At 32.5% G+C, this 20,878-nt stretch overlaps 1 protein-coding gene and 6 non-coding genes across 9 annotated transcripts in view; 3 read left to right on the plus strand and 4 right to left on the minus strand.

The window, feature by feature from the left end:
- The window catches only part of LOC131430282 (mitogen-activated protein kinase 1), a 217,629-nt gene that overhangs the window by 67,002 nt on the left and 129,749 nt on the right, over nt 1-20,878 (plus strand). The window lies entirely within an intron of this gene.
- Trnav-aac (transfer RNA valine (anticodon AAC)) lies at nt 9,333-9,405 on the minus strand. The gene has a single exon. It is a non-coding gene; the product is annotated as a tRNA-Val (tRNA).
- On the minus strand, nt 10,470-10,542 carry Trnav-aac (transfer RNA valine (anticodon AAC)). Its single transcript has one exon. It is a non-coding gene; the product is annotated as a tRNA-Val (tRNA).
- Trnah-gug (transfer RNA histidin (anticodon GUG)) lies at nt 12,317-12,388 on the minus strand. The gene has a single exon. It is a non-coding gene; the product is annotated as a tRNA-His (tRNA).
- Trnah-gug (transfer RNA histidin (anticodon GUG)) lies at nt 13,144-13,215 on the plus strand. Its single transcript has one exon. It is a non-coding gene; the product is annotated as a tRNA-His (tRNA).
- On the minus strand, nt 17,855-17,927 carry Trnav-aac (transfer RNA valine (anticodon AAC)). The gene has a single exon. It is a non-coding gene; the product is annotated as a tRNA-Val (tRNA).
- Nucleotides 18,235-18,306, plus strand: Trnah-gug (transfer RNA histidin (anticodon GUG)). Its single transcript has one exon. It is a non-coding gene; the product is annotated as a tRNA-His (tRNA).

The following is a 20,878-nucleotide window of genomic DNA, read 5'->3' on the forward strand; positions in this document are numbered from 1 at the left end:
CAAAGCAGATTTTCTTTTGTCGTTCAGTCCGTCAGTTTTCTTTTGATCAGAATAATGGGCCTCCATGAAAAAAAACGGATGAAACTGACATGAAGACAAAACGCAACACTGAATAGTCACCACACACGCTCAGTTCAATTAATCGTTCAGTTTTTCATTCCGTCCAAGGTTCATTTCGACTGTCCGGGAAACTGAAGATGTATGTGCCGTTTATGGATGTAGGAATGTCGATCGAGTAATCGATTAATAATCCAGATACTCGAATAATATTAAATCGATTAGATTGAAACTAATATCGATTATTAAACTAGTCGAATGATTCGATTCGAATTCGATAATAATAATTGAATAAATTATCGAGTATTGGATAATTAATCGGGTATTCGATTATTATTTAATCGATCAATTTGAAAATTTTGCTCAATTCAAAAACTAATCGAGCAATTCGCAAATTCCGGACACCCGACTGTGCTCAACTTCACACTCAATACGTACACAATACAACATTCAAATATCTTCAGACAAAGTCTGTAAATCCGAAAAAAAAACTTCTGTGGACTTTCATTTCTCCATAAAGTATAAAAAACAAAACTGACTTGTCGAGTAAAAAAATGTTAATTTTGATAAAAGTCTGCAATATATATATATATATATATATATATATATATATATATATATATATATATATATATATATATATATATATATATATATATATATATATATATATATATATATATATATATATATATATATCCTTATATATATATATATATATATATATATATATATATATATATATATATATATATCCTTATATATATATATATATATATATATATATATATATATATATATATATATATATATATATATATATATATATATATATATATATATATATATATATATATATATCAATATTGCTGTCGGCAGTTGCTCTCGTATGCAATTTTGGTTTTCAGTGCTGCACTGGTCTGGTGTCGATTAATTTAAATGATACCACCTTGTCCACCAACAGCGAAATTGATCAATCGTCGTATGGATTTATAATAACACTAGCTGACCCGTCGAACTTCGTCTCGTCAGAAGAATTGTCAAAAGACTAAGTGTTCAACGTTTCTTCCATTATTTTTCTGATTACTTAACCTACAAACAACGGAATTCGACACACACTCGCTTTAGCTCCAAAAGAAGAAACATCACCAAAGATTAATGTGAAAATATGAAATACTTCTGTTAAGCGAAAATTGAACAAATGCACAGTTTTCTATTCTGAACAGTCCGTTTTATGGAATTACTCATACGTTCACCCGACAGAACAAACTTTGAAGCAGTTTATTATACAAAAAAATTTCTATTTTTGTGTTCGGTAATAATTTTTGCGGCAACGATCTGTTAAATATTATTTTTACTGAAAGATACGTAAAATTTATCCAACTCCTATGTAAAAGTTACGGTTATTTACTATTTACTGATACGGTCTGTGAACTCTGAAATGTCATTTCTCTTGACGAACTCAGTGAAAGTTCTACCAATATTCGGAAAATAAATAAAAAATAATGATAAATGTCAAATAACATAATTTTTGGACGTAAAAATGTGAAAATTTCTAGATTTGTAGAGACAAAATAGTGGTGCGAGTTGATTGCTTGCGAAAAATAGATAATACTGATTCCTAGCGGTAATTTTTCATTTAGTGAATATATTCAAAAAACCTTTTACAAATTTTTTTTTCAGCACTCTAAAAATATGAAGGGTGATCCCATATTCTACTGAATTGCATCCGAAAGATATCTGATCATTTTATTTGAATAAATTATTTCTGGAGAGCAAATGTAATTCAATTCATTCATCACACGCAAATAAATTAATTGATCGGATGGAAATATATTTTGAAAACTAAATTGCTCCTTCCTTTCCCAGATCTCTAATACAATTTACCAAAATACAGTAATACTTTACGGGTCAAGACGTTTACATATTTTTAGAATTATGAAGTCATTAGAATTATGACAGATCGAAGTTCAGTGGAGCTGTACCGATCATTCAGCAAATAAAACTTTTACTGAACGGATTACCGAATATTCAGCTGTTTGAAAGTCAGTAAAACTGTACCGACATCCGTAAAAATAATTCGGTGTGTACAGCTTTTAAGCAGTGAGAAATTATTCTCAGAATCTGTTCTGTACGTTCAAGTTATCAAAAAGTACAATGCGTATTTTAGAGCTCTAATAAAGTGGATATTTTCAGGTACTGTGGAACTTTTGATTGCTTGGAGACGACGCTTAAATTGTAATTTGATATTGATCTTACCAGTTTGAACATTCTTCACAGAATATGCAACATGAAATAACAGTCTCAATTCATTATGGTAATCATCTTGAACATTGATATCTAAAAACCACTTACTGTGTGCGCTTAGTCTAATCTAAATCATTAGAAAGAAAAATGCAAGGAAAATCTCTTAGTTTGACCTTAGCGCTTCTACAGCACAATCTTTTTATTGATTCATTACAAAAATTTCTGATTTGTTAATCTTGCCATTCTCCATTCCCATCTCCATTGAACACAATTCAAATTTTGTTAGTTACGGTAATTTTGAATTTGTTGCACAAACTTTATTCGCGGGAGAAGAATAGTTCATATGAACTTAGAGAAGTACTCAAAAAAATAATACAAATAGAGCAACGAATTCAAAATTACCGTAACTAATTAGCAACAAATTATTCACTGGGCTTCGATTTGTTTTGAAGCATATATTGGAGTGGGGCTTCGCTAACTTCATATAAACTTAGCGAAGTACTCAAAAAAATAAAAATAAAATTGAGCAACAAATTCAAAATTACCGTAACTAATTAGCAACAAATTATTCACTGGGTTTCGATTTGTTTTGAAGCATATTTGGGAGGGGAGTTTCGCTAACTTCATATGAACTTAGCGAAGTACTCAACAAAATAAAAAATAAAATTGAGCAACAAATTCAAAATTACCGTAACTAATTAGCAACAAATTAGCAACAAATTATTCACTGGGCTTCGATTTGTTTTGAAGCATATATGGGAGTGGGGCTTCGCTAACTTCATATGAACTTAGCGAAGTACTCAAAAAAATTAAAAAAAAATTGAGCAACAAATTCAAAATTACCGTAACTAATTAGCAACAAATTAGCAACAAATTATTCACTGGGCTTCGATTTGTTTTGAAGCATATATGGGAGTGGGGCTTCGCTAACTTCATATGAACTTAGGGAAGTACTCAAAAAAATTAAAAAAAATTGAGCAACAAATTCAAAATTACCGTAACTAATTAGCAACAAATTAGCAACAAATTATTCACTGGGCTTCGATTTGTTTTGAAGCATATATGGGAGTGGGGCTTCGCTAACTTCATATGAACTTAGCGAAGTACTCAAAAAAATTAAAAAAAATTGAGCAACAAAGTCAAAATTACCGTAACTAATTAGCAACAAATTATTCACCTATTTGCGTTATCATCGGTGAGGGGTGCCTCGCTAAGTTCATGCTCATCTACTTAACCGATTTTTTTCTCATATATAAAATAGCCTATAATTTTCTACCTACTTTTCTACACAAGAAAGCAAGAAAATAGCCAAGTTAATTTTTTTTGTTTCAGAGGTATTTTTTGAGAATAACAAATCATTCATTTATTCTATTCTTAATTCACCTAGTAGTGTGATAATGCTTTCCTCTTGTCACTGACACAGTTTAATTGAAACGTCTTCTTATAGTTTTTATAGTTTTTGCCTTCTCATATAGAAAGGCTATGCAATCACTGTGAAAATCGACTTTTTAACCAAGGCCCGGAGAGTCGAATGTCATAAACCATTCGACTCAGCTCGACGAACTGAGCAAATGTCTGTGTGTGGCCGTCCATGTGTGTGTGCAAATGTGTGTGTATGTAACAAAAATATACTCTCACTTTTCTCAGAGATGGCTGAACCGATTTTCACAAACAAAGATTCAAATGAAAGGTCTCATAGTCCTATGCTATTGAATTTCATTCCGATCCGACTTCCGGTTCTGGAGATATAGGATGATATGTACCAAAAAATGAAAAAAAATATGCAGTCACTTTTTTCAGAGACGGTAGAACCGATTTTGACAAAATAAAATTCAAATAAATGGTATTATGGTTCCATAGTTTGCTATTAAATTTCATTTCAATGTGACTTCCGGTTCCAGGTTATATGGTAATATGTGAAAATTTGAGAAAAAGTTTACACTCAATTATCTCCGGAACAACTCAACCGATTTTTGCAAACTAAGATTCAAATGAAAGGTCTTACAATATCCTGAAAATTTGTAGATTGTAATAATAACAATAATGATAATAATAATAATAATAATAATAATAATAAAAATAATAATAATAATAATAATAATAATAATAATAATAATAATAATAATAATAATAATAATACTAATAATACAAATAATACTAATAATAATACTATTAGTAATAGTAATAGTAATAGTAATAATAATACTAATAGTAATAGTAGTAGTAATAGTAATAATAATAATAATACTAATAGCTATAGTAATAGAAATAGTATTAGTAATAGTAATAGTAATAGTAATAGTAATAGTAATAGTAATAGTAATAGTAATAGTAATAGTAATAGTAATAGTAATAGTAATAGTAATAGTAATAATAATAGTAATAGTAATAGTAATAGTAATAGTAATAGTAATAGTAATAGTAATAGTAATAGTAATAGTAATAGTAATAGTAATAGTAATAGTAATAGTAATAGTAATAGTAATAGTAATAGTAGTAGTAATAGTAATAGTAATAGTAATAGTAATAGTAATAGTAATAGTAATAGTAATAGTAATAGTAATAGTAATAGTAATAGTAATAGTAATAGTAATAGTAATAGTAAAAGTAATAGTAATAGTAATAGTAATAGTAATAGTAATAGTAATAGTAATAGTAATAGTAATAGTAATAGTAATAGTAATAGTAATAGTAATAGTAATAGTAATAGTAATAGTAATAGTAATAGTAATAGTAATAGTAATAGTAATAGTAATAGTAATAGTAATAGTAATAGTAATAGTAATAGTAATAGTAATAGTAATAGTAATAGTAATAGTAATAGTAATAGTAATAGTAATGGTAATAGTAATAGTAATAGTAATAGTAATAGTAAAAGTAATAGTAATAGTAATAGTAATAGTAAAAGTAAAAGTTATAGTAATAGTAAAAGTAATAGTAATAGTAATAGTAATAGTAATAGTAATAGTTATAGTATTAGTAATAGTAATAGTAATAGTAATAGTAATAGTAATAGTAATAGTAATAGTAATAGTAATAGTAATAGTAATAGTAATAGTAATAGTAATAGTAATAGTAATAGTAATAGTAATAGTAATAGTAATAGTAATAGTAATAGTAATAGTAATAGTAATAGTAATAGTAATAGTAATAGTAATAGTAATAGTCATAGTCATAGTAATAGTAATAGTAATAGTAATAGTAATAGTAATAGTAATAGTAATAGTAATAGTAATAGTAATAGTAATAGTAATAGTAATAGTAATAGTAATAGTAATAGTAATAGTATTAGTAATAGTAATAGTAATAGTAATAGTAATAGTAATAGTAATAGTAATAGTAATAGTAATAGTAATAGTAAAAGTAATAGTAATAGTAATAGTAATAGTAATAGTAATAGTAATAGTCATAGTAATAGTAATAGTAATAGTAATAGTAATAGTAATAGTTATAGTAATAGTAATAGTAATAGTAATAGTCATAGTCATAGTCATAGTCATAGTCATAGTCATAGTCATAGTAATAGTAATAGTAATAGTAATAGTAATAGTAATAGTAATAGTAATAGTAATAGTAATAGTAATTGTAATAGTAATAGTAATAGTAATAGTAATAGTAATAGTAAAAGTAATAGTAATAGTAATAGTAATAGTAATAGTAATAGTAATAGTAATAGTAATAGTAATGGTAATAGTAATAGTATTAGTAATAGTAATAGTAAAAGTAATAGTAATAGTAATAGTAATAGTAAAAGTAAAAGTTATAGTAATAGTAAAAGTAATAGTAATAGTAATAGTAATAGTAATAGTAATAGTAATAGTAATAGTAATAGTAATAGTAATAGTAATAGTAATAGTAATAGTAATAGTAATAGTAATAGTAATAGTAATAGTAATAGTAATAGTAATAGTAATAGTAATAGTAATAGTAATAGTAATAGTAATAGTAATAGTAATAGTAATAGTAATAGTAATAGTAATAGTAATAGTAATAGTAATAGTAATAGTAATAGTAATAGTAATAGTAATGGTAATAGTAATAGTAATAGTAATAGTAATAGTAAAAGTAATAGTAATAGTAATAGTAATAGTAAAAGTAAAAGTTATAGTAATAGTAAAAGTAATAGTAATAGTAATAGTAATAGTAATAGTAATAGTAATAGTTATAGTATTAGTAATAGTAATAGTAATAGTAATAGTAATAGTAATAGTAATAGTAATAGTAATAGTAATAGTAATAGTAATAGTAATAGTAATAGTAATAGTAATAGTAATAGTAATAGTAATAGTAATAGTAATAGTAATAGTAATAGTAATAGTAATAGTAATAGTAATAGTCATAGTCATAGTAATAGTAATAGTAATAGTAATAGTAATAGTAATAGTAATAGTAATAGTAATAGTAATAGTAATAGTAATAGTAATAGTATTAGTAATAGTAATAGTAATAGTAATAGTAATAGTAATAGTAATAGTAATAGTAATAGTAATAGTAATAGTAAAAGTAATAGTAATAGTAATAGTAATAGTAATAGTAATAGTAATAGTAATAGTAATGGTAATAGTAATAGTAATAGTAATAGTAATAGTAAAAGTAATAGTAATAGTAATAGTAATAGTAAAAGTAAAAGTTATAGTAATAGTAAAAGTAATAGTAATAGTAATAGTAATAGTAATAGTAATAGTAATAGTTATAGTATTAGTAATAGTAATAGTAATAGTAATAGTAATAGTAATAGTAATAGTAATAGTAATAGTAATAGTAATAGTAATAGTAATAGTAATAGTAATAGTAATAGTAATAGTAATAGTAATAGTAATAGTAATAGTAATAGTAAAAGTAATAGTAATAGTAATAGTAATAGTAATAGTAATAGTAATAGTCATAGTAATAGTAATAGTAATAGTAATAGTAATAGTAATAGTTATAGTAATAGTAATAGTAATAGTAATAGTAATAGTCATAGTCATAGTCATAGTCATAGTCATAGTCATAGTCATAGTAATAGTAATAGTAATAGTAATAGTAATAGTAATAGTAATAGTAATAGTAATAGTAATTGTAATAGTAATAGTAATAGTTATAGTAATAGTAATAGTAATAGTAATAGTAATAGTAATGGTAGTAGTAATAATAATAATAATAATAATAATAATAATAATAATACTAGTAATAATAATAATAATAATAATAATAATAATAATAAGTAGCTTTCAAACCTAAGCTTATTAAAATCGGTTCAACCAACGTCGAGAAAATCTCTAAAAGGTGTCATTTGAAAGGTGCCCAAACATACGCTCAGACATTTTTCGATCTCGTCGAGCGGTATATAACACTAGGGATCTCCGGAGCTGCGTAACACTAGGGGTCTCGAAACACCGTTTTTTCAGCGATTCTATTACCTTTCTATAGAGAAAGTCAAAATCATATCTTATGAAAAACTTAATCGATTCCTTAAATTGTTCGTTATGTTATGTAAAAGAGCCAATACTTTCCAAAAAAAAAGTATGAAAATATTTATAAATAAAAGAAAGTGCTGATTACTTTACAGCACATTACGTAAAATTAGCAAAGTGAAATATTACGTTTTAAGTTATAGTCTTCTGGTAATTTCAAGTCGAAGTTAGGTGCACAGAACCATTTTTAAGACGTAAGTATAGGCATTATTTAATAGTGAATCACTGAATGTGCTATCTAACCCGCCATACAGTCCAGAAGGTGCTAACCTTCGGATTTCTATCTGTACCAAAAATCTAACGCATGGCCGAGCTGGACAACGACACACTTTTCACGAAGTGTTGAAAAATGAATTCGGGGATTGGTTTGAAACAAAAAGTGATCAGAAAGTTTCCCGAAAGATGGATAAAAGTTTATAAAAGCCATTGACAGTATTTTGGTTGAAATTCGTTGTACTATTTTGTTACAATTGAATCAAGATCATTATAAAACAAGCCTTTTCCAATAAATTGAACGAATAAAATTAAATTTCATTTAAAAACTAAAAGGGTTTAACTGGATGACCAATCAGTATTTTATTGTACACTTAGCCGCTTCACCAATCCCCTATAATAGCGATGAAAACCGTTTGAAATGGAATTCATATTAGATTCTTTCGGCTGCACCGAAATTTTTGAGCTAAGCTGTCAAATTATATTCGGATCTGACTTCCAGTTCCAGAGTTGTGGTGCGATGATGACTTCTTCTTGCCATTCAAACAGTCTCATTTGAACTAATTTTTGTCACGAATATAGGCTAGGATTCGAATAGTTAACAAAAGAGCGTCTCTGAGCTTATGTCGCATATACAACAACATCCCAGAATCCGAAAGTACTAGAAATAACACAAACGGCGAAAGTATAAAATTTGAAAAGGAATCGAGCTGAGTTTTTTAGAGATGTCTGATTTTCACAAACTTTGATTTAAGAGAAAGGTCTTGCACGATATAAAGAAGGAATAAAATCCTTTGAACTTGCCATTTAAGTTTAATACTGTGTATGTATTGTTAGTTGATGATCAAACAAACCGACTTTGGCTATACCGGTTCCCCGTTCTCGGTTTCGGATGTACCGGAGATAGCGGTCAAAAACTCCAGCACGGAACTCACTTCATTTTCTCAGAGATGGCATAGTAGTTATTCACAAAATTAGCCTAAATTGGAAGGTCTTGTGGTCACACAGACTGCTATTGGTTTTTATTCCGATCCGACTTCCGGAATTACAGAGGGAATTGTGTTTGAAATTTTAAACTGTCATTTAGAGCGATGATGCAAATAAAGGAACAACTGTTTTGAATTTAAGTAAATCTCATAGGACTTTTGTTTTATAGAAAATTTTCACGCTCTTTGTGTATATCAGTACTATGCGAGTTTTTCAAAGTAAACATGTTTTCTACATTCATAAATAATTTCTAAGCAAAACTACAACCAATGTAGCGATCGGTTGAAAGCAAATTGAAAAAATATAACTAATCATAATGCGTTGTTCTTGTGTTATCAATAAATGAACTTTTCGCGTTCAAAAATATCGCCATGTTTCCGCCCGGGATCGAACCGGGGGCCTTCCGCGTGTTAGGCGGATGTGATAACCACTACACCACGGAAACGACTGAAAAACTGAAACACCACGCAAAAGACTTCAAGGCTTCAAGACAAAGTTTTTTATCCACAGAGACAATTCCGTATCGGAACTCATTTGCGCTACCGGTGGGGCTAAAGTGACTATCTGAGAGCAGACAGTCTGCAGTTGTGTTCAACTTTGCAAAAATAATACAATAAAAAACACTGTTCGTTTTCCTTGCTAACAAGCGGAAGTTGAAATGTTTTTCTGTTGTTCTTTTGTTTTCCTAAAACGATCACTTTAAAACAATCAGGGAAGGTCAACCTCTCAACAACAAGATTTTTCCTGGGTAATTCTAGTCTCCTTGGTTTGGCATGGTCCAGAGCACTGGAATTTGGCAACGGAAAGTGGAAGCTATGAAAATTTCTTTATCTTTCGTCTGCATTGTGATTCCTAAGCTCTGCAGATAAGTGCTATTTTCGTGGTGCCTGTGATGAATTAACTAACTTTTCATCTGTTTTAATTGAAGGTGATGCCCAAACAAGCTTTCTTATTTTTATTTGCGATTCAATATATAAGAAACGGTGGATTAAAACAGACTTCAATCCATATTTTCAACGTTTCGTTTTCGACTCATCGGTTTATTAACAGTTTTTGTTAAACTTACTAATGCTGATGACAGCCAGAGACATTACGGTACAAAATGAAACTGTTTTGCACACAGCTTTAATTTCACTTCTGCTAAGCGGTTTCTGTTGAACCGCGAGGTGGCATTATCAATTCAACATGAACTGCTAATGGACTGATGGGTCGAAGATGAAATGTAAAAATCTCGATAAACGTCATGTACCATATCATGTACTTTTTTTGCTTCTATAATTTCTATTAAAACTGTGCACTGCTAGTATATTTGATGGATAAAAACTTTCTTGAGGTTCGTTAATTTTTTTTTAAATTATTTGTTAATAAGTACCGTTAGCTTTTTAGTGACATACAAGACTTATTTTAATTTAAAACTTTTGTTTACAAAGAATGGTTTTTTTTTGTTGAAGAAAACAATGTTTTCTACATTCATGAAGAATTTCTTTTTGCGTACAAAAAACATCGCCATGTTTCCGCCCGGGATCGAACCGGGGGCCTTCCGCGTGTTAGGCGGATGTGATAACCACTACACCACGGAAACGGCTGAAAAACTGAAACACCACGGAAACGACTTCAAGGCTTCAAGACAAAGTTTTTATCCACAGAGACAATTCCGTATCGGAACTCATTTGCGCTACCGGTGCGGCTAAAGTTACTATCTATGAGCAGAAAGTCTGCTGTTGTGTTCAACTTTGCAAAACTAATACAAAAAAAAAACTGTTCGTTTTTCTTCCTAACAAGCGGAAGTTGAAATGTTGTTCTGTTGTTCTTTTGTTTTCCTAAAACGATCATTTTAAAACAATCAGGGAAGGTCAACGTCTCAACAGCTAGATTTTTCCAGGGAAATTCTAGTCTCCTTGGTTTGACACGGCCCAGAGCACTGGAAATTAGCAACGGAAAGTGGAAGCTATGACAATTCGTTTTTTTTTTCTTCTTTCGTCTGTGTTGTGATACCTAAGCTCTGTGGAAAAGTGCTGTTTTCGTGGTGCCTGTGATAAATTAACTAACTTTTCATTCGTTCAAAAGCTTCCAGCACTAGTTTTTCTACTGTTGGCTCAATTCTTTAATTAAGCAGCTTGTCAGCAAATATTCACGATTTCTTCAAGGCTCTGACGTTGTACAGACTCCATTAGCTGATGATAGAATACCGAAAATAGCAACTAATTACGAAAGTTTTTCTGCTAGATTTAATTGAATTTTCGCATGGCTGTTAGCGTCATGTCAAGCTACAAGCGACTGGTTCCGTATCAAAATAATTAACGAATAAGAGATATTATACAACTGTGAAGCTCTCCTTTACTGACGGTGTTAAAGCATATGTTCCTGGAAGAAGCTATCAATTGTCGATCATTATATCTTTTACGCTTTCTAGGAAACTCACTGACACTGACACCTGCAGGACATTTATTTCTATCCCACTCGTTACAAATTGTAGCTTACAATTCTACCATTTGATATAACGCAACAAATAAGAGGAATGAAATTTGAACATGAACAAGAACTTAGCGAAGCACCTATCGCCGATGAAAACGGAAATAGGAGAATAGGAGAATTTGTTGCTAATTAGTTGCCTATTAGTTACAGTAATTTTGAATTTGTTGCTCATTTTTTTTATTATTTCAAATACTTTGCTAAGTTCATATGAAATTAACGAAACACCTCTCCTGAAAAAGCTTTAGAACAAATCGACATCCAGTGAATAATTTGGTGCTATTTAGTCGCTAATTAGTTACGGTGGTAAGGCATTTGTTGCTCAATTTTTTTATATTTGTTCGAGTACTTCGCTAAGTTCATGTGAAGCTATCGAAGCACTCCTTCTAAATAAACATGAAAACAAATCAATACTCAGTGCAAATTTTGCAAAGTACTCAAAAATAAAAAAATAAATGAGAAAATTTTTCAAAATTACCGTAACTAATTAGCAGCTATTAAGCAACAATTTATCAACTGGGCTTCATTAGAAGGGGTGCTTCAAAAACTTCATATGAACTTAGCACAGTACTCAAACATAAAAAATAAATTGAACAAAAAATTCGAAAAAAAATTTTTAGAATCAAACTATCCACTGGGTTTTGATTGTTTTCAAGCTTATATGGGAGGGGTGCTTCGTTTGAAAGCTACTATTAAATTGTGGATCAAGTTTGAAGGTCAAACGGTTGTCACTTCCGCTTCTGAATATATAATAGTATGAGTGACGTAAACGTCTAACCGCACATTTTCATCAACTGAATTTATTGGTTTTATTTGAAATAAAAAAACAAATGCGAGTATAAATAAAAAAAACTCCCTCGCTAACAATGCCTCAAATGAAACACTGCCGTGACCAGGATTCGAACCTGGGTTACTACGGCCACAACGTAGGGTCCTAACCACTAGACGATCACGGCTAGCGGGAGTGTTGAAGCGCAACGGTCATAAACTTAAATATTATTTATACAATATGCTCAGAAACGCTGATATATTTTTTCATGAGTTTGGGAAGATTAGGCAAAAGACTGACGAATGTAAAAGCGAAATGAAATTGCCTTTTAAATTGAAGGTAAAAGCCAAACACAAGCTGAACTTAGCGAAGTACTCAAAATAAATGAGCAACAAATTTAAAATTACCGTAACTAATTAGCAACTAACAATCAACAAATTAATCACCTATTTGCGTTATCATCGGCGAAAGGTGCTTCGCTAACTTCATGTTCGTAATTTGAACTTCTATTCATGCTGCATTGATCAGTTTTAGCAATAATAAACAGTTAATAGAACCCAATGAATTCTTGTGTATTTATTTTCACTACTACACAATGTAAATTGATTGTATTTGTATTTGTTAAATTGATTTGAATAATCTACGATAAGGATGTTCGGTTTTGTTAGTTGTGAAGTTTCTCAGAGTATCAGATTAAATGGAGTTCGTGGCAAATGGATAATAAACATACCAACCTCTTAACGATTGTAGTCTTATTAAGACGTTAAGTTATTTTTAGTTTGTGTTAGATTTTTATTAAAATTTAAAAGATAATTTCATTTCACAGTGACATTTGTCAGTTTTTTTTAAATCCTCCCAAACTGATGAAAACCAATTCGTTGCTGAGCATATTGTAAAAATAGTACTTGAATTTATGACCGTTGCGCTTCAACACTCCCGCTAGCCGTGATCGTCTAGTGGTTAGGACCCTACGTTGTGGCCGTAGTAACCCAGGTTCGAATCCTGGTCACGGCAGTGTTCCACTTGAGGCATTGTCAGCGCGGGAGTTTTTTATATACTCGCAATTAAGTTTTTTTTGTGTAGTGTTGATATAATCGTTCTAAAAACTCGAGATTTGTCTGGCTACTCCCTGGACGTGTGGACGATTGAAGCCTGTCTGGTTGAGAAACACTATCATCAGGGAACTCAGAATTTGAATTAGTCAGCAATTGTTTTCTCTCGTTAATGTACCCGTGTGCTCTCTCCGGTAGCAGTTTTACTCTCTTCAAACTCTTGAGAACGGCAAGCCACAATAAACAGTTTGACTTCTATCAAATTCAGACAGACAACAACAAAGCTTATCGCAGAAATTCGTTTTATGTCGGTTCTCATGCAGTGTAGGGAGACGCTCAGCTATGCGGACGGTTTTTCTGTATCCTTTCGTGTTTTGTTTTTCTGCACTGCTGTTGAAAGGAGAAGTGAGAAGAGCAGAATATATATTTGAATGAATTGCTGCAAATCACAAAATCGGTTTTCTCCGTTGTTGTTGAGTGAAAAGTCAAAAAAGGTCTATCCACGGTGGCAAGCGATATATAAATTCGGGAAAACCGGGAAGAAGTCGGGAATTTGGTTTCGTCAGGAAACAGCCAGGACCGGGAAAATATTACTAGTTCAAATATGAGTCACAATTTTCAACATCATGTTTTTTTTATCCAATAAGTGAAGGCTGGATTTTTATTAAATTTTAGAATAAATATTCAACACACTTGCAAAATTGTAGGCATAGTCTCAAGAAGTTAACATTCGGAATTTTTTTAGTAAAAATATTAAAAAATCCTAGGAGCCTTCATGTTTTGCAGTTGGCTAATGATTGCCCTAATTGCATCATAATTTTTGTCAGTAATGTCATTTTGAGATAATATTTGTGTTATACTCATATTTGTGTGAGGTATTGTTTTAAAGTTTTATTTAACCCCGGTTTTAACCTCTGTGGTCTTTCGCCGGGGTGTCGAGTATTTAATACATGTCATTTATGTTTCTATGTATAAACGAAATCATTGTTATATTTTTTTTTGTTGATTCGTTGTCGCAGTTGTTATTGTCGTTGACATCATCGCTGAAAGGAATCTCTGTCTCGTTTTCGTTCTGTTGTATATTGGTAGCGGTTAGTAGTTCAGTTGATGACAGTGTTTGATTGTTCTTTGTTTCTGTCTTCGAAGTGGCGAGGTTACTTGTAGTTTGAGTAAGAGAAGTTTCATTGTCCTTAGATAAAGATTTCTTTTTGTCCATTTTCTCACACGGCTTGCCATAGTGAACGGTTTGCTGACAGTATTGACAAGTGGTCTGCTGGCCTTCATACGTGACCAGCGATCTACATGACCACCTGCCGTCGAAGGGTCTAAACGATGAAAAAATCATCATCCAGAATTATCGTTCAACAAAATAAATTCAAATGTTTTGCATGATAAAAAGTATCATTCGAACAACATTTTGTATTTTTTTTCGTGGAGAAGTATTGAGAAATAAGTCGGTGAAGAGTTATTTTCGAGAACGCTTCTCAAAAATCATAATTTGCGGTGTCCACTGTATCTCAGCGCAGACTAATCAGAAGTGAACAAATGCATGCAGCATAGTTTGAGTAGGAGTTTTTCTAGTTTGATTTTTTTTTAATTTTTTGTGGTTTTCAAAAGTGACTACCGAATTTTCACGAAAAAATCCGCAATTTTGTAACTGTTAAACCTCCCCAAAGTAACAAACAACGAAAAAGGAAAACGTTGGGGTCTGGTTTTTTATATGTAAAAAGTGTGTGCAAAATTAAAAAAAAATTGGTGCAATAGACGAAGGACACGGACTTTCAAAACCTGCTTTCGTGAAAAAAGGCGTTTAAAGGTTTTTGTGTATAAAATCCATGGAAACAATTAATTACTCCATGGAGCCCGTAGGGTTTAACATTTTCAGAAGATCAGATTATTTCTTTTATTATTTATTATAACGAAACATTTCAAGAATGTTTTGTCAAGTTTTGAAGTCAATCGAAGTAGAAATCTTGGGTGCGCCGAGCTCTTGCTTCTTCGTAGAATGAGATAGCCATAGATAAACGTCTATAACTTCCAGAGTTTCGTTCCAATAGGCTTGAAAATTTCACAGAAAATTCTTCAAATGTTTTACTATAAGAAAATATAAAGAAAATAATAAATGATTTTTCGGAAGTGTTAGACCCTACCCGCCACTTAAGAACCCTATTAGAAAAAAATAGATCGATGTCTTGTGCTTTTTTGCAAATCTCATTTGATTTATTTCTCATCAACGCATTATCTATCTATCGGTACATTTAGAAAAAAAGGTGTTCTATAAAAGTCTGGCGGTTTTGCATAATTTGAGCTATAAATACTGTCCCAGAAAGTATGGACGCACTTTGATTTCGCTGTAAATAATTCACAAGTGTTAGATATTCAAATTTTATTCGATATACTGATAATATTATACTACAACAACAGAATATTATTCTTAACATTTGCTACTTAGCTATTGTAGACTAGCTGGCGCACCTTCTTACGAACATTCCTCAATAAATTCCGTACAGATTTCTTGGCGACAAGTTTTGACACTTTTTTCCAATCTTTATCGAACTGTTGAATGGTTTCGGCTGCCGAGACATGTTTCCTAAGATCTGCCTTCATTAATGCCCAAAATTCCTCAATTGGTCGAAGTTGTGGGCAATTTGGTGGATTCATGTCTTTTGGGACGAATGTATATTTCGCTGTTCATTGAAGCAGTGGTGTTGAAGGTTTTCGTAATCTTACCACAGCTACAAATTGCTTGCCAGACCATAGCTTTCTTACCAAATTTTTCGACTTCAATCGATGTCTCGGACTGGTTAACACTTGCCCTTCTCGCACCGTATAATATTGTGGTCCCGGCAAGGATTTGTAATCGAGTTTCACGTAGGTTTCGTCGTCCATGATTATGAAGTTCAAATTTCCAGCAAGAAACGTATTGTACAGCTTTCGAACCCTCGGCCTAATCGATGCTTCTTATTTCGGACTACGTTTTGGTTGTTTCTGCTTCTTATAGGTTCGCAGATTCAAACGTTCTTTAGCACGAAGAACATTTGACTTCGAAGTGCCCACTGTTTTGGCCACATCCCGAACCGAAACCTCCTTCTTTTGCGCGAACGCCTCCAGTATACGTTTATCCAACTGAGGGTTAGCAGGACCTTTTTCGACCCGTTTTCGGTTTATCCTCAAGGGTGTTATCCTCACCGAACTTCCTGATTGCATTTCGCACGGCTTTTTCACTTACTCCTTCCATTTTTGCTATCTTTTTCAGTGACAGTCCGCGTTCTGTGCACCATTTGTACACAATTTTTCGACGTTGTTCTGCTGAAAGTCCACGCATTTCGAAACAAAATAATAAAAACGAATAAACAACTGAGGTTAGAGAAGAGTGTAAACAACAGGACGCAGCCATAAAAATTGACAAATTCTGAACCATTGCGAAATGGCACCGGTTTTTGGTTGCGTCTATACTTTCTGGGACAGTCTTTATGTACATCGAACGATTTTAAAAGATATTCTATTGGATGAGAATTTAGTTTTTTTTGTCTGACGTAGCATTGTCAATAATTGAATTTATGGTTTCCATCACACACACAGCATGAAATTTCGTCTGAGAGTTTCGTTCATTGAACAGGCGTGTTTACAAGTGAATTACCACAATTTAAACAGCGTATTTTCATATGACAATTTGTTGTATCATGGCCGAAGCCCTGGCAATGACGGTATTGTGTTAGGTTCGCAGTCCCATCATGCCGTTTATAATTTTCCCATCGAACTGAAATTTTGAATTTCACTTTCGTAAGGAATAGAGAAGTTCAGTTTGAAATGCAGATATAGATTGTTGGTGGTTTTCCAAAGCGATAAGCGTCCATTTTAGGAGTTTTGTCCTGTGTCGCTAAAATTCGATTCTGAAAAAAATATGTCGTTAGCTGGAATCGGTTTTTCGAGAGGAGAGTTGTTCCTTATGGACTACTTTCTCTTTTCATATATCGAAATACCCGAAAAATACTTCAATTCGCATTTTTTGACACGGAATATCTGTTTAAAGCTTGACTTAAATAAATATTACATAAAAACCTAAACAGAGACGATTTAGGCCCATTCACAAAATTGGGAATTTTTACCTCGCAAACCGGAAAAAACGGGAAACTGAAATCGGCAATCGACTTGCACCCTTAATACCAGTCCATTTAGAATATTTGTTCGTAATAATATGATATTTATTTCCTGAAGATTCGTGACCCAGCAATAGTCGAGAGAACATTACTTGTTTTCCTACGCACTTTCTTTGTTTGATATAGCAGCTGCATTCTCAACATAGGAATTTTCTTTGAACGAGCATATTGGACGGGTGAGACGTTCTCTGTGAACGTAGCCAAGTTTGATAATTTGAAATTATTCTTTATTTAGTTTTCAAATTTGTGTGTTCATTGTACTGTTATACAATCAAATCTTACCCACACGAGAAGTTGTATGGTTTCAATAATAGACGAACCCGATCCGTCAAGACGAAAACAACCGAAGTAAAAGTCATCTAAATAAAAAAAAGATTTCCAAACTACTACTGTGATTCACAAATTTATGTTCAATATTCCAAAGTCTTTGCAAAATAAATCTGTTTCCGCCCGGGATCGAACCGGGGGCCTTCCGCGTGTTAGGCGGATGTGATAACCACTACACCACGGAAACACCTGTTGGATGGTCTACTCGCCAGCGTCTGTTATTGCCATTGCCCAGGTTTGGGTCTCTCAACCAGTTCAATTTCGATGGTTATTTATAGCCGTAACTCCACCCATTCGTGTGTTCCACTGTGCAGCTTCAGTGAGCCACCACGGCGATGGCTTTCGGCAAGAGAGAGCAAGTGATCCAGTTTGGTACCGGTGAAAGTCATTCATTCTCCACGCATGGAAGGCGCTGTGCGATTTTGATTTCTTGATTTGAACGTTGTTGCTTTAGAAAATCGAAAGTATTGTGAGGTTTCCATCGCCCCCCAGTAGCCGTGATCGTCTAGTGGTTAGGACCCTACGTTGTGGCCGTAGTAACCCAGGTTCGAATCCTGGTCACGGCAATGTTCCATGTTTCCGGGACATTGTCACGGTGGGGGGAATTTTTTTTTGTATGTCTTTCGTCAAATGAACAAACCACCAAACTGTATGTAATTGAATTAATTATATTTTTCTCTTTTCTTTTTAGGTAAGTACCGGAAAGTTTACTACCCGTGATCAAAAGTCGCCATCTGACGCATCCAACATTACTCTGCCGTTATGGCCCATTCCAACAGAACTAACGGTAATCTTCTATCGCATAAAACCACAAAAGGTCAGACCGATATCAACCAAGGGATCGGGACAAAATTTGCCACAATCCATATTTACTTTCGAGCTTCTTGGAGACACCTGTCATTGTCGGGTGGGAAATCTTCCTAGAACCATTTTGCTCATAATTTTCCGCCAAGCTTCGACAAAGGATCGGTTACAGGCTTACAGAAAATGATGGGCAAACAAATGTGAAGAAAATAAAATAAAGCTGACATTCTAGCGATGGCTTTCCGGTGCCTTTGGTCGGGGGCCTGATGAAATTCTCACATACTGACTGGCGGGTGAAGCTTCCGCCCTCTTTCGACCCGTCCCGGTAAACGGCTCTATAGTACTTGGATGTGACTTTGGGTGATTGAGTGGAAATTTATTCCGTACTAACAGTATTCCGACATGAAAACTTCCAACTTCTATTCTAGAACGTTCTTTCAACGTGTCTCAACGATAATCTCATCTCGCATCCGCCAACCGTATCCAGTGTGCCACAGTGTGTAAATATTGAATACCGAAGGCACACATTCGAACGATGTCAATTGATTAAATTTCCAATTGAATTTTTGCAGGGCTTGTGTAAACTTCTTGGCGGCGTCTGGGTTCCCATCTTGCCCGATTACCGACCCGGCAGTCGGGTCACCGACGAACGATAGGGAGGGACGGACGGTGACGACGGCGTCAGCGTTTTCCGATTGTACTTTTAGGCGACATTAAGACGTTGGAATCGAATCGACAGCAGCGAATGAATGTAATTGGATTTAGCTCCTCGGTTAGTTGACTATGATGTTGATCTTTGATGTGCAGGAAATGTTTTCTTTTTATTGAGTTTGATGACAGTAAAGAAACAATATAGGTTCGAGGACATTCTTGCAATTGCTTAGCACTTGGAAGATTTGATTGTATCGCCAGAAGTACATAGTAGATAGCTATGATGACACTAGAGAACCATCTTGAACCATCCATTGGTGTAATGGTTCTATTTCATACTTAGATGCACTACTTCGACAATAGAATATGATTCTAAAGATTAAATACAATAATCGAAATTCTTAGACATGAAATGCAAAGATTTAGATTTTTATGAATTGCGCCGTTTCAATAAGTCTTTATATATGTACAAGAACAGTAATTCTAAATTAAACATACAATTACCTATCATCACTAACTTGAATACTCAAACATAACTAAAAACTGCTTCAGCAGTAACTACTTGAACAAACAAACAAACTTCAAGTTTCAAAAGACATCAGTCGCATTAACGTCGATTTCTTGGTTTCAATGATCAGTTTAGAATAAAAATACCGAGAAAAAGCGAGTGGGTAATGTTACAGACCCAACTCGAGGACGTGAATACGTATAAAACTGATATGCTTCTTTCACACTTCCAAATATCATCATTCGTATTAGTTCAATTTGGTAACTTTCACTGCTTCGCATCCGGAATTGTAACGGTTTATCTATACTAAAGTACGAATGATTGAAGACAAACATATTCTACCATACAATTAAATAATACAGAATAAGTGAGAGTAAAAAATAAAACAAACATTGTAATAGTATGAATTTGCATACTCATCATAAGAAAATTTCGCCTGATTCTTTGGGAATATTTTAATGGATGTACAAAGAACTGATTTGCTGAATTTATCTGATGTTTACAACTATTGAGTACTTTTTGCTTTCATTTATTTAACTGAAACCTTACCCAGAACCAAAATTCTGGACAAGGTTTCAGGAAACGAAACAGCTCACAATTCAGTAGAAAAATTCTAGTTCGGAATCCAGATCAATAATGAGCATAAACTTAGCGAGGCACCTCTCGCCGATGATTGTAAATTGTCTTTATTGTCTTCGATTAGAGTTAACCTTTCGCACAGACTTTGGCTGTATAACTTAACACTAATGGTAACTTAATAATATTTTTGATTTAAACATGTCTTTTGTCGTTTTCGTTTTTAAATTGCACTACACTGGAGTAGCGAAAGCTGCACTGAAACCGTTCGTTTTTGCAAATTGCACTACACCAGTGCTACACTTTTTCTGCACCGATACCACTGGTGTAGCACTCATCAAAAGTTTGGTGTAGCTCTGTGCAATGGAATCGTTTATTGTAGTCAATGGTTACTGTTTATGTTTTTGTCATTTTTGTTCGTTTATTCATGCCTCAGTGTAGCACTGCACCGGTGTAGTGCAAATTAAAAACGAAAACGCCATTTGCTAATATTAAAATCAAACAGATGATACACGCTGTTGAAACGATGGCAACAAACATCCATTGGATTATTCTGACCATACTGTGTGCGATGAAATGAGCGTCTAAGAATATCCGTT

The sequence above is a fragment of the Malaya genurostris genome, chromosome 2 (assembly GCF_030247185.1).
Source record: "Malaya genurostris strain Urasoe2022 chromosome 2, Malgen_1.1, whole genome shotgun sequence".
Taxonomy (NCBI): domain Eukaryota; kingdom Metazoa; phylum Arthropoda; class Insecta; order Diptera; family Culicidae; genus Malaya; species Malaya genurostris.